Genomic DNA, 16,929 nt, shown 5'->3' on the forward strand with positions numbered 1-16,929 from the left:
GTGTCAGAAGGGAGGAGCATTGTATAAAAAACAATGGACAATGAGCCAACGCTTCATGTGGTTTTCCTGGCCGCCATTACAAGCAAGAAAAATAGAGTATGGTTCTTGCACACCCAGAAAAAAGCGAGCATTGGTAATGCCAAGAGTTCTGATTTACGATGAATGCACTGTCAAGCTAGATCTAAAAATCCACGTGTGTTGACTACCCTCCTCCCATCGGTGCTGCTGCCTGAGAGAAATGCCATGAATTATCTAGTTATTTAAGATACTTTAACAGCATTGCAATGGGGTGTATGTGCCCCTAAAAGGGCAAGCTCAGGCAGTTGGATACATAACCAAAATCATCACAGATGTATGGCAGACAAGCTCTTTTTTTGTGGAAGCACACAACTTCTGCCCAATCAAAATAGGTACTCGTAGCTCCTAACATATAGTCAGAGCCAAAGACCTTTTCCTGGTGATGCTCACGTAATTGTCTGGTTACAGCTGCGCTGTCAAGCCAGACTGTAATGAGTGTGGAAAAACCAACCCATTGTAGAAATGTGTCAATCCAGTACAGCAAGCACATCATTGGAAAATAATTAATTCTTTTATATTTAAACCAAAGATTTAAAAAGATGTGCCAGTGTGTATTTCATGGTGCTCCGATTTGGTATGAAGAAGACAATTTCTCCTCTCAGTATTCTTCCACGTGTAGTGGCTTCTCAGTCTATGTTGATTCGACACCAAGCAACTGAGAGAGGCTTCCTGGAAGTATTTCAGTGAGAACCAGGTTAAAGTAGTGGCTGTTTAGATGTAAGATGCTTATAGCGTGAGAGGGCAACAGCATATACAGCCAAGTGTTGGGAGAGCAATGTATGTTTCTGTTATTGTAAGCACAAGAAGGAAATGTCTGATGGGAAATGTCAGATGTTTGCTTTATGCATTTTTGTGCAGAATATCTCAAAGCATAACAGAGTCCATGACACACATGCCATGTTTTAAATATATGTGCCCAATTTTTTATGAGTAGGTGTAGCTTACTTCGGTGTAGGAAGGGTATCACCTCTCTTTACAAGATTAAAATTGGGACCAAAGCTTCAGCGACAGCAACATACAGCAGAATTTGAATATTTTGGGGTGTAAACACTCACCCCAAACTGCAACGAGGGGTGAAGCACTGCAAGCACACAAACTTCATCCCTGTGAGTTCAAAAGGTTCTCCACCAGAAAATAATAATAATTGGGTCCGAAGAGTGTGATGTACTGAACAATTTTCAAATAAGTTTTCTAAAAAGCCATAGGCTCTGAAAGGGCATGTGTTAGAAATGGGGGTCTTTAGTTGGCAGAGATAGGTACCTTTGCCCAAATAGGGACCCTTGCTTTTAGTCAGGGTAAGGGGGATACACACTTTAGATAACCCCTGCTCATCCCCTTGGTAGCTTGGCACGAGCAGAAAGGCTTATCCCAAAGGCAATGTGCAAAGTATTTGCACCAGCATTCACAGTAACACAGAGATAAGACCACAAATCAACACCACACTGGTTTAGAAAAATAAAGTACCTTCATCTAAACTTAACAAGACCAAAACGACAAAAATCCAACATGCAAGTATTAAGAAAAATGGCTTTCAAAAGGTTTTAGCAACTGAGTCCATAGAAAACTATGGATGCATGATTTCTTGCACTGTACCTGTCGTTGCAACAAAGTTCACCAAGCCAAATAACTGCAACGATGAGAGGCGTAGAAAAACAAAGAGATGCGTCGATTCTGGAGACCTTTGTGGATGCGATGACACAGTTCCGCTGGACACAGGGAGCGGTGCATTGGGTCCGGTCAGTAGGAGGAAGACATGCGTAAATTCTGAGACAACTCCGATCCGTGGGTGATGCGGCGGGGAAAACTTGCAGCACAGGGACGATGCGTGGAAACCCGGGATGCATCGCAAACGATGCGGCGGCGTCAAGTGACGCTGCATCGGTTTCTTCAGCCGCGATCCCTGATGCGTCGATTCTTGTAGTGGCGACAGGCCCTGCAGCGGTTTCAGCAGCGTCGGTGCAGGGAGATTCTTCTCACATCATGGCGTTGTGTCGGGAAAACTGTCGCAAGAAGAGCGATGCGTCGATATTGCGTTGCTTTCCAGCTCCCAGCAGCAGAAAGAACCTCCAGAGGCCCCACACAGTCCTGGGCACTCCTGGCAGGTCAGAACTCCCAGCAAATAAGTTCAGGGGAGCTGGGGGTGAAGTATTTGTGTTCCTGAGACTTCAACACAGTAGGCAAGCTCTACTCAAGCCCTTGGAGCCTTTCCTCAAGCAGGGGACACAGCAAAGTCCTTCTCCTTTCTTTGGCAGAAACAGCAACTGCAGGCCAACCCCAGACACACAGCAAGGGCATTGCTTCGCCTCAGTTTCTCTAGCTCTTCTCCATGACAAAGATTCCTCTTGATTCCAGAAGTAGTCTAATATTCAGGGTTGTTAGGTCTAATACTTATACCCCAAAATGTCTTTGTTCTCTTTGTGCAGAGAAGCCCTGTGCCCAGTCAAAACCAGTTCTGTCCTCTCTGGTGCAGCTTCCTGGCAGGAGGTGGAGACAGCATTGTGGAAAGCAAAACAGGCCCATTCAGGTGAAAGGAAATCTCCTCTCCCTACTCTAAACGCAGCCCAGGTCTATTCAGCCCAGCCCTGACTCATCAGGCTCTCTGGAGCTGCTGCTTCTACCCAGCCTCTCACACTCCAAACCCAGACAGCCAATCCACATCCTAGCAGAGGCACACTGGATGACTAAACAAGAAAAGACGTACTTTCTAAAAGTGGTATTTTCAAACACAGAATTTAAAAATGACCCTCATTAAAAGATGTATTTTAACATTCTGAATTCAGGCATACTAAAGTTTATTTTCCTACCTTGTTCCCAGGGGCAGTTATCTTTATAAGATGTTATAAACAAACTCCCAATTCTGTCCTATGGGCACAGGTAGCCTTGCAATAGTGAAGAACGGAATTGGCAGTAATTCACTATCAGGACATGCCACACACATCAGGGTATGTCCTACCTTTCACATACACTGCACCCTGCCCACAGGGGTACCTTGGGCATACCTTAGGGGTGTCTGAGATGTACACAAAGTGAAGGGGAGGTCCTGGTAAGTGGGTGTACTTGCCAAGACGACATGGCAGTTAACAACTGTGCACAAACACTGCAGTGGTAGGTCTAAGTTACCGTTTCACAACTACTCATATGGGTGGCACAATCAGTGCTGCAGGCCCACTAGTAGTATCTGATTTACCAGCCCTGGCACACTGAGTGCACTTTAATAGGGACTGACCAGTAAATCAAATATGCCAATCAGGGAGAACCAATCATAATAACAATTTACAGAGGGAGCACTTGCACTTTGACACTGATCAGCAGTGGCAAAGTGCCCAAAGCATCTAAGCCGGCAAAACTGATATCCAGCACAGCATCAAAAGTACAGGAGATATAGGCAAAAAGTCAGAGGAAACCACACCAAAGATGCCAAGTCTAACAGCATGTTTGAAAAATATCACTACTCAGGCATGGCCGGCACAGGTAAAGCGGTGGGGCGAGGCGGGGGCAGGGTGGGGCAGGGGATGGGAAGTTGACAGACGCCAGTATAGGTAAAAAAGTATAAAAGTAAATACAACCACGTACCTTCCGCTTGCTGGATCTTAGCTATCCCGTCGTCCATCAACTACCCCCTGCCCCACACCGCCCCGCTCCACCACTCTTACCTGTGCCGCCCACCTCACCACTACTTTTATGGTGTGCCAAGCAAACCTGATTCTTCTCAGGTGTGTTGAGGGTGCAGCCAACCAAGAAAAGTTTGAGGAATTTATGGAAAATTATGAATGTTTCAGCACAATTTTCCAAGGATTTCTAAACCTCTATAGGTGATAAAGTTGAGTCAGAAAATGTGACTTCTGATGGCATTGGTGCAACTTTCAGATTTTCGTTTATATGTTATGGCTGACAAGCATAATTAAAAGGCTATGGGTTAAAAAACTGCATGTTCAGATAGCAGATGCCAGGTTACAATAGACTTACAGTCTAGTTTGTCAGAAAACCGTAATAATTCTGATTCAAATATAGATTTAGAAATGCAATCATTTTATAGACAAAGATCAGTCATGAGACTAGAAAAGTAGAGCAAAATGTAATAAATAAAACGAGACCAAAATTGGCAACATCCAATCAGTAGAAGCGGAGTTATGATTTTTCAAAGAATAAACTGTAATATAGCACCTAAAAGCATAAAGCTACAACCGCGGCTATATGGTCACTGGACCGGCCCAAATAAAAATGTTCAAGCAGACCTCGATGAAGCATGGGTCATCAACAGTTCCAGATTAGTTGCCAAGGTAGGAGAGGGTCGCGAGAAGCAAGGAGAGTGTCGTGGGCCGCTGTCAGCATGGCATGAAGAGCAGGTCAGGCATCATGGACGAGCGGGCAGGAGCTTTGTGTAGGCGTTCTCCTGCGAGCTGACGACGCTACTGTGCGAAGAGATGGGCTGGCGGCGGCTCATGCTGATTTTTAGATCGAGTGGCTTGGCTTCGGTGCAAGCTGGCCCTTTCACGGTTGTGAAGAGCCCAAAAGCTAGCATTCAAGAGCTGGAGAGCCACACCAAGAGTCCAGGACTTGAGAAGCACCACTTGGGGGTCAGGAATTTGCTGAAGGGGGTCCCGGAGCTGTTGGGGAGCCTTCTATGTCCCTGTGGCTCAGATCAGGAGGCCAGCAGGCTAGTCATTTGAGTCACTCTGGGGTCCTGGGTTCAAGAGTAAGTTGCAGGGCCCATTGTTCTTCTTCCCCAGGTAAGAGGGCAGCAGGCAGCCAGGCAGCACAGCAGGGAAGCAGTATCTTTAGAGCAGCAGTCCAGCAGAGTGGCAATCCTTGTAGCAGTACAGCAGTCCTTTTTCCTGGCAGAGTATCCACAGGTCCAGAAGTGTACTGAAGTGGTGGTGTCTGCGTTCCCTCTTTTATACACAGTTGTGCCTTTGAAGCGGGGAGAAGCTTATAGAGGCATGACTTTGAAGTGCGCAGATGCCCTGCCTTCCCTGCCCTGGCTCCAGGCTAACTACACTCGCTATGCAGCCCTTTGTGTGGAGACAGTGCACAGCCTATTCAGGTGTATGTGAGGCTGGTCCCAGCTCCTCTCTCCCATCATGTCAGTGATGGCCCATCCAGTCACACCTAAGCTTCCATTGTGTGCGACTGTTTAAGAGGAATACACAGAGCACAGTTGCCAACTAAACCCAGTGATGGGACCAGAGACATGATGCAGGCACCAAATGTGGAAAGCAAGAAAATTCCACCTTTCTAAATCTAAATGTGGCATTTTCAAAATTGTAATTTAAAATTCGACTTCACCATAAATTAGGTTTTTAGATTAGGATTCTAGAGACACCAGACATGAATCAGTATCTCTTCCCATTTGGAAATTACACTTATAAAATGTACTAAGACAACTCCAGTTTTATCCTATGGGAGAGATGGGCCTTGCTGTAGTGAAAACCGACTTTAAGAGTTTTCCACTACCAGGACATGTAAAACGTAAAAGTACATGTCTAACCTTTTAAATATACTGCACCCTGCCCTTGGGGCTTTCCAGGGCCTACCTTAGGAGTGATTTATATGTATTAAAAAGGAAGGTTTGGGCCTGGCAAAAGGTTTACTTTGCCAGGTCGAAATGGCAGTTTAAAACTGCACACACAGGCTCTGCAATGGCAGACCTGTTTAAAGGGCTACTTAAGTGGGTAGCATAACCAGTGCTACATGCCCACTAGTAGCATTTAATTTACACATGTTGTCAAACATAGCTAGGGACTTGCAAATAAATAAAAAATATGACAATTGGGTAGAAGCCAATGTTGCCATGTTTTAGGGAAAGAGCGCAAACACTTTAGCACTGGTTAGCAGTGGTAAAGTGGGCAGAGTACTAAGGCCACTAAAACAAAGTCATCAAATACAGGAGGTCTGAAGGCAAAATGTTAGGGAGAAACCAGACCAAGGATAGACGGTCTAACAAGTGTCTCCCCCAGCTGAAAGTGGGGAGAACTATCCAATCCCTTGAGAGTTCTCTGCACTAAGGCAGAATAATCTTGAGAGACCATCAGCATTGGTGTGGTCTGTTTCACCGTAAAGTCCATTGCCTGTAGGGAGATGGACTACCTAAACTCTTTGGAATTCTCACCACTCACCTGAGGGATCTGTGGTCTGTCTGAACCCCAAAATGAGCACCAAACAGGAATGATCTTAGGCCCTAATTACGACTTTGGCACAGCGGCTTTGGCTCAACGGCAGCTCCGCTGAGCCAAAGCCACACAAGGACTGCCAACCATATTACGACTTGAAAATGTGCACCTCGTAATACGGTCGGCATTCCTTTGGCTGGTCCCACGGCAGTGCCTTGAAAACAGGCACCGCAATGGGAACGGCCAAAAAGATCCAGCACGGCATGGACGGTGACTTCAATGCCGTGCTGGAACTGGGGGGAATGCAGACGGGGGGCTCCTGCGCCACCACCTGGGGTCAACTGTTCCCTGGAGCAGCAGGCGGTCCACCGGCAATATGACTTTGTGAGTCGTAATTGGCAAGACAGTAGACCACCAATCCTGTGACACCTCTAGTCTGGTGGTCGCAAGACTCTTAATCAGTCCCTTATCTTCTTAAGTGCCCAGACCACAGCAAATGCTTTCTTCTCTATTGCATACCAGTTTAATCCAACCCCTCTTTGTTTAGCTGTGGGAGCATGGCCCCAAAGTCATGCTTTGAGGTGTCTGTCTGTGCAATAAGTTCTTTTGAGAAGTCAGGACCCGTGAGCACGGTTGCTATGCACATGAAATCCTTCAGGGTGTCAAAAGCATTCTGGCATGCTTCTGTTAAATCACTTAAAGTGGCTGCTTCTTGGAAGTCAGCTCTGTAAAGGGGTCAACAAGGGTGGCATACCCCTTGACAAATCTCCTGCAGTAGCCGGTGAGGCCGAAGAAGGCTCTCACCTCTGTCTGGGTCTTTAGGGGTTCACAAGCTAGAATGGTTTACATTTTTGATTGGAGGCGCTGCACCTTGGCTCCTCCCACTTTGTGGCACAAGTAGACTAATGAGCCCTGCATTCTCTGGCACATACTGGCCTTTATAGTCAGGCCTGCCCTCTGCAGAGTCTGAAGCATGTCTCGGAGGGGGCACAGGTGGTCCTCCCAGCTAGAATTGAGGAACACAATGTCGTCCAGATAGTCAGCATTGAAGTTAGCCAACCAAAGCCAGTAGCTGGTTGACCACACTCTGGAAGCTGGCAGGGGCGCTTTTCAATCTGAAGGGCATTTCCCAGAATTGGATGTGCCCTTTGTAGTAGAGAACACAGACCTCTCTTTGGTCTCCTCAGTCAAAGCAATCTGCCAGTACCCAGACGTTAAGTCAAATGTGCTGAAGAACTTGCCAGCTCCTAGCTGATCTAGAAGGTCATCAGCTCTGGGGATGGGTTGTTTGTCAGTCTTTGTGACTGCATTGAACCCACAGTAGTCCAAACAGAACCTGAGTTCTAGAGTGACACCTGGAGGGGCAACCTTGGTGACCAACTAACTACCGCATCTTGGAAACCTCCCCCTTAATGCTGGCTCCACCTTATCAGATAGGCTGTAGATTTTACTCTTCACATGCGTATCGTGTCAATATCATGGGTACACCAAGAAGTGAGTCCTGAGGTAAGTGAGAAGATTGTGGCATACTGCCTCAACATTTGGCGGCAGTCTTTCTGTTTTCTAGTGTCAGTGTAGGGGAGAGGCTGACAACCTCCACTGATCCATCCTGCTCCTTGGAAGAAAGGAGTTCAGGGCGAGGTTCACTCTCCTCTTCCATCCAATCATCTGTGGCTAGGAGCATGGTTAATTCAGACATTTCAAAGTGAGGATTTAAGGAATTGACATGTAGGACCCTTAAAGGGTCCCTGCGTGTCTTGAGGTCCACCAGGTAGGTAACATCACTTTTGTGCTCCTTCACCTCATAAGGCCCAGACCAGCGGACTCCATAAACCACACTTTTTGGACAGGCGGAAACTTAACCTGAACGGCATTCTGGTCATATCTCCATTTCACGTTCAACTGTCTGGCTTCTAGATTTTCCTATGATTGCTTCCAGAAATGCTTCATCTAGCTGCAGAGTGCCAGCATGTAGCCGACCACATCCTGGGTAGCTTTCCTGGGAGCTTACTTCAAGTCCTCCTTTACCAGACTGAGACTGAGGAAATGGCCCTTTTTGCATGGTTATCCCCAAACATTTTGCTTCTTCCTCCCATTTTTTCCTGACCTGTGGTTGTTGGCAATAGGACTCTGGGCACTTTACCACTGCTGATCAGTGCTAAAGTGCATATGCTCTCTGTGTAAATTGTTATTGTAATTGGTTATCCATGATTGGCATATTTGTATTATCAAGAGGTCCCTAGTAAAATGCACTGAGTGTGCCAGGGCTGGTGATTCAAATGCTACTAGTGGGCCTATGGCACCGATTGTGCCACCCACATGAGTAGCCCTAAAATGGTGTCTCAGGCCTGCCACCGCAGTGCCTGTGTGCAGTCTGCGAACTGCCATGTCCACCTGGCCAGTGTCCACACTGACCAGGCCTAACCCTTCCCTTTCTGTACACAATAGACACCCCTATGGAAGGCCCAATATACTCCTTGGGCAGGGTGCAGGGTGCAGTGTAGGTGAAAGGTAGAGCATGTACTAGTGCAGGTGACATGCTCTGGTAGTGAATTACAGCCATTTTTGTTTTTCACTATTGTAAGGCTATCTTGCCCATAGGCTATCATGGGGAATGCTGGCTACAGTGGTTACCTGCATATCTTTCCATAGGAGCAAGATAGGACATACACGTCTGGTATCCCTGAACTCAGAATCTAATAACACATCTTTTAGGAAAGGTGTTTTTTAAATCTTGTGTTTGAAAACAGCACTTTTAGAAAGTGGCTGTTCTCTTGTCTGACCTTTCGGTGTGTCTTTGGTGTTTGTGAATTGACTGTCTGGTTTGTGAGTGACAGGGGCTGGGTGGCTCCCAGAGGCTGAGTGGGCCATCCCTGGGCTGAATAGCTCCATCTCCATCTAGAGTGGTGGGAGGGGGTAGCACCTGGGCCTGAATAGGACTGTGCATGCCTTCCACAATGCTGGCTCCACCTCCTGCTGGGCGGCTGACGACCCTGCCCCTGTCTCTGAAAGGAAAGGAGAGGCCAGGAAAACAAAGTGTTCAAGGAACACCCAGAACTGGTTCAGACCGAGCTCAGAGCCCTCCTGCACAAAGGGAACACAGACGTTTAGGGGTATAAGTACAGGACCCCAGACTACAGAATATTAGATCATCCTGGAATCAAGAAGGAACCCTTGCCAAGGAGAACGTTGGAAGACTGAAGAGGAAGGACTGTCCTGCTGTGTGTTTGTAGGCTGACCTGCAATTGCTTTGCTGCCAAGGAGAGGGGAAGGACTTTGCTTTGTGCTGTGTCCTCTTGAAGCGATCTCCAAGGGCCTGAGTTGAGCTGGCTCCGTGTTAAGAAGTCCCAGGAACAAACGGACTTCACCGCCAGCTTCCCTGAACTCTACTGAGAGAGTTCTGTCCTTCCCAGAGTGCTTGGGCCAGTTGTGGTGCCTATAGAGTTGTACCTGTGTTTGGGAAGCTGGAAAAGAAGATACTAAGGACTTTCTGCAAAGTTTCACGCATCGCACGCTTGCGGAGCTCATCCCTGTCAGTGTAAGGAAATTCACGCCGCCACGAAGATAGAGATCGTCGCAGCGCCTGTTGTCACTGCAAGAACCGACGCAACCTTCGCTTGCGGAACGCATCATTCTGGTGTGGGAAAAGTACCATCGCAGCGAGTATAGTCGCAGAGCCTGTCGTCACTGGCTGAGATCATCGCACCGCTTGCTTGCGGACCGCATCACGCCGCTGCGAGAGTCGTCGCAGAGCCATAGCATCGAGGGGCCGCGAGAGGAAAAGATCGATGCTGCGCCACACATCGTCGCAGAACCTGAGATCGTTGCCGTCCCGAAGATCATCGCATCCTACCTTTGCAAGCCGCTTTCACCGTAACCTGCGCACTGGAATCCACGCAAGGTATCGTATCTCTCCCCATTCAGACCGGAGTCATCGCAACACGCCCGCTGCATTCAGCGGGGTTGTCGCATCGCCTCCCCAGAGTGACCCATTGCTTGCTTTTCAACGCTGCAGCTTTCACTTGGAACTTTTGTCGCATCTAAAGGTACTGTTGGCTAAAACGTGACGCAACTGTGGATTGTTTTAACGCAACCTTAAGAACTCTTTTGAAACCATATTCTTGAACTGATTTTTCTCGTTTTGGTCTTGTTTAGTTTAGATGAAATACTTCTATTTCTCTAAACTGGTGTGGAGTCCCAGTAGGAAAATAAATGCATGGCAGGAGGAAGATATTCTGTTTCGGCCACATGGAATCTGACGGGCCCATTATCCTGTGTTTTAGGGTCTTGTTGAACCTCTTAGCAAGACCATTAGGGTTAAATCTGTTTTATTTTTACATTGGCATATCAAAATAACAATACACTCCGGGAGTAGGGTCTCACTGAGTCAGAGAATAATAATGCAACTTTTAAATCCCTTTACTGAGAAAAAGAAGAAGAAAGAAAGAAAGAACAGAACTTCCCCATCCCAGCCCACTCTTGTACCGCCCCCCACCCAATCCCAGTACCACATGCTGCGTAAGCTATGATGTCAGGGTAGTTGTAAGATTCTCTTATGTGTTCTCCATGATCTAGGAAGCATCTTCGTTAGCCAGGCGAAGTAGCCGCAAATAACGGGGGCAGGTGAGTTCTCTAAATTCCTTAGTTAATAAACCCAGGAAGGGGCACCAAATTGATCTAAATGTCTCACCCCGAGAAGTTGGTGTGGGGGTGTGTTTTTCCATCCCCAATATGTCCCATAGGCGTCTAAGCCAAGCTACGTGTGTGTCGGAGCAGCGGGTGTGCCCCATAGGGCCAGGATAGTCTGATGGGTGGCGCCCAGGTCTATCCTTATCTGATGCCCTCTGCAGGTTGAGAAAGGTAAGTGAGAGGGATAGGGAGGCCTAGTAGTGTGTATAATGAAAATCTGGGAAGCTGTGTAGAGAAGTGAGAGTCATTGTCATCCAATACTGAGGCCCAGAAAGCTGTGACCCCTGGGCATTCCCAGAGTAAGTAAGTGAGCTTACCTTTTGCCCCACACTGGCACCAGCATACGTCACTGCGGGCCGGGTTCCCGCTATGAAGTTGCACCGGTGTTAAGTACCAATAGGAGATACCTTTGACGGGCTGTCTCAGTGCTTGCTATGTTGTAGGTGGTGTTTCGGGCTTGGTTGTATATATCATGCCATTCCTTAGGGGAGAGTGGGCAGCCTATTTCACATTCCCAACGCTTCTGTCACTTGTCGGCGTGGGCTTGAGCAAAACATATAACTCAGAAATTAGGAATTTATCAGTGTGTTTGCCCAGGAGTCATTTCTCAGTACAGTGTCAGCAACCTCCCAGCACCCTGATGGATTGACGGGTGTGCTACCCAGTGCCTAATTTGGAAGTATCGAAAGCGTTAAGATTCGGAGATAGCATAATTTGTTCTTACGGTGTCAAATGGAACCAGTCCTTCCTGGTCAAAAAAATGTCCTATCACAATGCAGGGTGCCTTCACCCATACCTGGAACGATGCTCCCAATCTAGGAGTAAAATCAGGATTGTAGGCTATTGGAGTTAGGGGGACAGCAGGGAGGTCAGCCTCCCCTTGCGTACGTAACCATTCCATACCTGTAGTAGAGAATGTGTTACTGGAGAGATGTATAGTTTGGGAGCTCGGTGAGCTCGTGGCAGAAACGTGACCTTCGCCAGCGATGTTCCAGCAGAGCCCTGTCCATAAACAGCCAGTGCCTCTCTGACTCGGCCCTGGACCATTTCACTAAATAGCAAAGCTGGGTAGCCTGGTAGTACCTAAGAGGGAAGACACCCCCAGGTCCCCCTCTACCGGGGAAGGCAGCTCCACTCCCTGCTCAGTCTGGGCCATTTACCTGCCCATATGAAGTGACTCAGTGCAGTCTGAAGGGTCATAATTGTTCCAGCCGTGGGGGCCAGAGGCAGGGCCTGAAATAAAAAGAAGATCCTGGGTAGAGTAGTCATTTTTATGGCAGCGACAAGGCCCTGTAGGGAAAACAGGTAGTGATGCCATTGGTCCAGTTCAGTACGAATTCAACCCGTCAATGCTCCGTAATTTAGGGCGTTTGTCTTCTCTAGTGTCCTGCATATATGAACTCCCAAGTAGGATATAGAGTCGGGCGCCCAGCACATCGTGTGTGCTCGCATTCGTGTCTCCAACTCAAGAGAAGGGATTGTGAGGTTGAGAGCCTGAAGCCTCGAGCACAGAAGCACGGAGAGAGCCTGAGTCCGCAATAACATTAAAGAGCCGGGTGAGGACTGGGGCGAGCCCTTGTAGAACCCAGAGGAGAAGCTGTCTGGGCCCGGGGACTTCAACTGCTGCTGCCTCGAGATGGCGGAGATGACTTCTTCCACTCGCAATGGCTCGTCAAGGAAAGACGCTTGGAGTCGGTCAGTTTGGTCATGGGAGGGCTGTGGAATTAGTGTGCTATGGCCTCAGGGGGGACGGGTTGGTCAGAGTAGAGTGCCACTTAAAAGTCCCTAAACCGGGCTACTATGGAAGCGTCGCTCACCAATTCCTCTCCATTGTCTGACAGGAGGGATTGTCGTTGGGCTCTGAGCTTGGTGCCCAAGAGTTTGCCGCTCTTGTTCACGTTCAGGTAAAATGAGTGTTTGAGGGGCAACAGGGCGAATTTTGTCCTGTCCAGGTCCAAACCAGCCAGTTATTTGTGCGCGGCCTCCATCTGGCGCCAGACCCTCGGGGCACCGGTACGGTGGTGGATAAACTCCACCTCCCTAACCTTATCTTGCAGCTCACCCCACTTAAGCTTCCTCTGTTTGTTCTCGGCAGCCCAAAGGGTTATCAACTCCCCTCTAACGACTGCCCACTGCCTGTAGTGCGTCTCAAATGATTGGGTGCGGCACCTCCTGATTGCCATTAGCTTCCAAATAGTCACTGATTGCCTTCTTAAGCCTCGCTATCACCTCAGGTTTTTGAAACAATTACTCCCTGAGCCGCCTGTGTTGTTGCACGTGCATCTGTTGGGGGTTGTATATCTCGAGTATTAGCGCTGAGTAATCAGAGAGGGTTCTTGGCTCGATCTCGATGTGCGGATGAGTTGGTATAAGTCTTGGGTACCTAGAAAGTAATCTAAGCAGGCGTAGGATTTTTGGGTGTGTGAGTAAAATGTGAAGTCCTGAGTGCCCCGGGTGGGATGCTCTCCACAGATCTATTAGCCCTGCCTCTTTTAACCAGGTGAGGCCATATGTTGACAGAGAACCGGTTTCCCCCTCCCTATGTACAGAACGGTCCATATTCTTGTTGAGAACTATATTAAGGCCGCCCCCTATCAAGACAAATCTGTCCTGCGATGTTAACATCCCAGCTAAAGCCTCCCAGATAAGCATCTGTGAAGTCAATTGTATTTGGGAAACCATGAGATGGCCTTTAAGTTCCATCAGTTTGGGGCCAATTCAGCCTTGAAATGTGTGTGAGAATAAGATGGCCACCCCTGCCGTCTTGCGCTCTGATGAGGAGAACAGCTGCTGCAGGAAGGATCTAGATTTAAGCCGTTGGGATTCACCCACCAGGAGATGGGTCTCCTGTAGGAGGCAAATATCTGCCCCAGTGTGCTCTAGATAAGAGAGGACAGCCTTGCATTTCACTGGGTTTTTTATCCCTTTGACGTTCAGAGAGATTACCTTTAAGGTGTTGCCCATAGTAATTGCGGGTGAGTGTGGTCTCGCTGTGAAGAAATGGTCTGTCTCATCGTCTTTCTGTCAGTGTTGTAGTGTAATATCTAACACTCTCAAATGTTAAAAGTGATACAACAGAACTTCTCAGTAGTGCAGCACGGGGGTACACTTTAAACAAATATTCATAAACAGAGAACAAGAAAATAGAACTCCCCATTACACTAGATAGAGTCTCTGGAAGAAAGAAGGCCATGACCGTAGCCTCCGCGCTCCAATGAGAGAACCACATGATGGGGTCCATAGTGACCTGAAATCTTCCTGGGATCACCCCCCTCACAACCCTGGAAAGCGTCCAGTGTGTGCCCCAGCTGTAAGCAGGGAGAGTTGTGCTGTGGCAGGGACGGTTGTGCTGTGTCAGTCCGCCCCCTGGGCTCTTGATCACATGCCAAGCTCTCCAGGACCGACTTTTTCTCCTGCGCTATAGCTTCATGATTGGGTTTTAGGGGCCCCCTGCCCCTCGGTCCCCGTATTTGTTGTTTCCAAAGACCAGCCCTGGTCTCTGCTCTGGCCGCCTCTCCCGCTGATGCCTCCGGCTCCTCAATCTGCAGTAGGGCACAGGCCGCACTGAAGAAGCGCATCTGGAGGGTTTTCCCCTCCCATGTGAAGATCAAGCGGAAGGGGTGACCCCAGGTGTATGAGATGTTATGGTCTCTGAGGAAGGAGGTCACTGGGCAGAATTCTCTTTTCTTCTGGAGCGTGATCACCAACAGATGCTGGTATAATTGAAGCAGGTGGGCCCGTAAGTGCATCGGATTAGGGCCTCGGACAGTCCATAGAATACCTTCCTTCAAGGGGAAACTGTGCACGCAGGCTAGGATATCCGGGAGCAGCATGTTCGGAGCTCTGGGGGGGCCCTGCCCGGTGGACCCTTTCCAAGCGGATGTCCGACTCAGGTGTGTCACCTAGGATCTGGGCGAACGGAGCCTTCACGTATTCCTCCACATTCCCTGCTTCAGCAGAGGTGGCCATGTCTGAACTGGGGTGGCCGAGTGAGCTAAAGAATGGTGATGGATTAAACTCAGATCAGTTGACTGGGGGTGAGTGTTTGATTTGCTCAAACGCTCCGTCCATCATCCCCTTTTGTATCGCTTTGTTCGCCCTAAGTGTGGCAGGGTATGCTCAGACGTGAGTCCCTTGCTCACTTAGCCACTGGGTTCAAGATAGCTTGGCTGATGAGGATTATGAATCCGAAACCGGTCCCAGGATGCTTGTTTCTGGTCCAGGGAAGACATGGCTTGGCAGTTCGGGCTGGACTGTTCCCATGAGGCACAGGGTCAGACTGATTTGCACATGGCCATGTCTGAACTGGGGTGGCCGAGTGAGCTAAAGATTGGTGATGGATTAAACCCAGATCAGTTGACTGGGGGTGAGTGTTTGATTTGCTCAAACGCTCCGTCCATCATCCCCTTTTGTATTGCTTTGTTCGCCCTAAGTGTGGCAGGGTATGCTCAGACATGATTCTCTTGCTCACTTGGCCACTGGATTCAAGAAAGCCTGGCTGATGAGGATTATGAATCCGAAACCGGTCCCAGGATGCTTGTTTCTGGTCCAGGTAAGACATGGCTTGGCAGTTCGGACTGGACTGTTCCCATGAGGCACAGGGTCAGACTGATTTGCATATGGCCATGTTTTAACTGGGGTGGCCGAGTGAGCTAAAGAATGGTGATGGATTAAACACAGATCAGTTGACTGGGGGTGAGTGTTTGATTTGCTCAAACGCTCCGTCCATCATCCCCTTTTGTATCGCTCAGCAGAGGTGGGAGCGTTCCGGATCCTGATGTTGTTTCGCCGTGACCTATTCTCAAGGTCCTCGGCGTGGGCCTGAAGATCAATCTGTCTGTCAGAGAGGCATATTATTTCTTGCTGAAGTTGTTCCAGTTCCTCCTCTCTGGAGGTCTCCTTTGATTCCAGTGTGTCCACTCTGTCACCAATATCTGAGATCTCCTTCCCGAATCCCTACAAATCCTGAGCCAAGTCTCCTTTAATCGAGTGCCAGTCCTCTTTAAGCGACGTGAATAGGGACTCGAGGTAGGAGCGAGTGATATGGATCCCTCCATCGTCCGCACCCTTTGGGGATAAAGAAGCTGTCGGGGGTCCGCGTGGTCCTGGGCCGGTGCGTTTACTAGCATGTCTTTTAACATGCAATATTTTTTAACTCGTGCCGTCGCCAACCTCTCCTGTAGGATGAGGGTTCGGGGATCACTTAGGGAGGGAGGAGAGTGAGCCCCGTCTACCGGAGCGAAGTAGTGGGAGCAGGATTTTTGCCTCCCCTGTCGATTCGTTGCAGCCTGCCGGGTCGGTTCAGAAATGCGAGGCTGGGGGTGCCGGAATCCTGGCACTCTTCACCCCCAATTCGCCCATTCCAGCATGAAGTCCTAGCCCACCAGCAAGGGGATCCAAGTCCAGAAGGGTGCACTCCTCCCCGGGGAGTTCAGGGCGAGATTGCCAGTGCTGTGGCTCCGCAATGGTTTAGGTCCAGCAGTGTGTTTTCCAAGGGGGTCAAAAGGATACAGTTTCAGCAGTCTCTCATTCCCTGATATTTAATCACAGAACATTTAGAGGGAGCTGGGCTAAGATGCCATCCGGGCCTCTCGCATCTGCCCTTCTCTTCATCATGGCCCGTGCCTGCCAGTCATTTATGCTTTGCAGAGGGGCCCGCTCCTCTTTGCTGATTAGGGCTTCCTCCCCTGGCGGTGCCTGCTCCAAGATAAGGCCTGGCCGCCTAGTTCCATGTCCCAGTCAAGGTCCCAATGCCAGCAGTGCTCCCAGTGCCACCCCGTCCACCGGGCCCAGCCAGAACCCGAGGCAAGATGGATGCTCCCACCTCCTCTGGGGGTGGAAGGATGCTGTGCTGCTCCTATTTCAGAGCCAGTCTCCTTCAGGCTGCATACTACCCATGCTCTGCGCCTCTCTTGGGCCCCCGCTCAGGCACACTGCCCGGATCCTGTAGGCCAGGCCCACACCACCCCCGGGGGCCAAGGGGGGCGCCGAAGGCGCTCTTGGGGCTGCCCAAATACAGCAGGGCCAGCTAGGCCCAGGCAACATCCGGATC

This window comes from Lissotriton helveticus, chromosome 12 (assembly GCF_964261635.1).
Source record: "Lissotriton helveticus chromosome 12, aLisHel1.1, whole genome shotgun sequence".
Taxonomy (NCBI): Eukaryota; Metazoa; Chordata; class Amphibia; order Caudata; family Salamandridae; genus Lissotriton; species Lissotriton helveticus.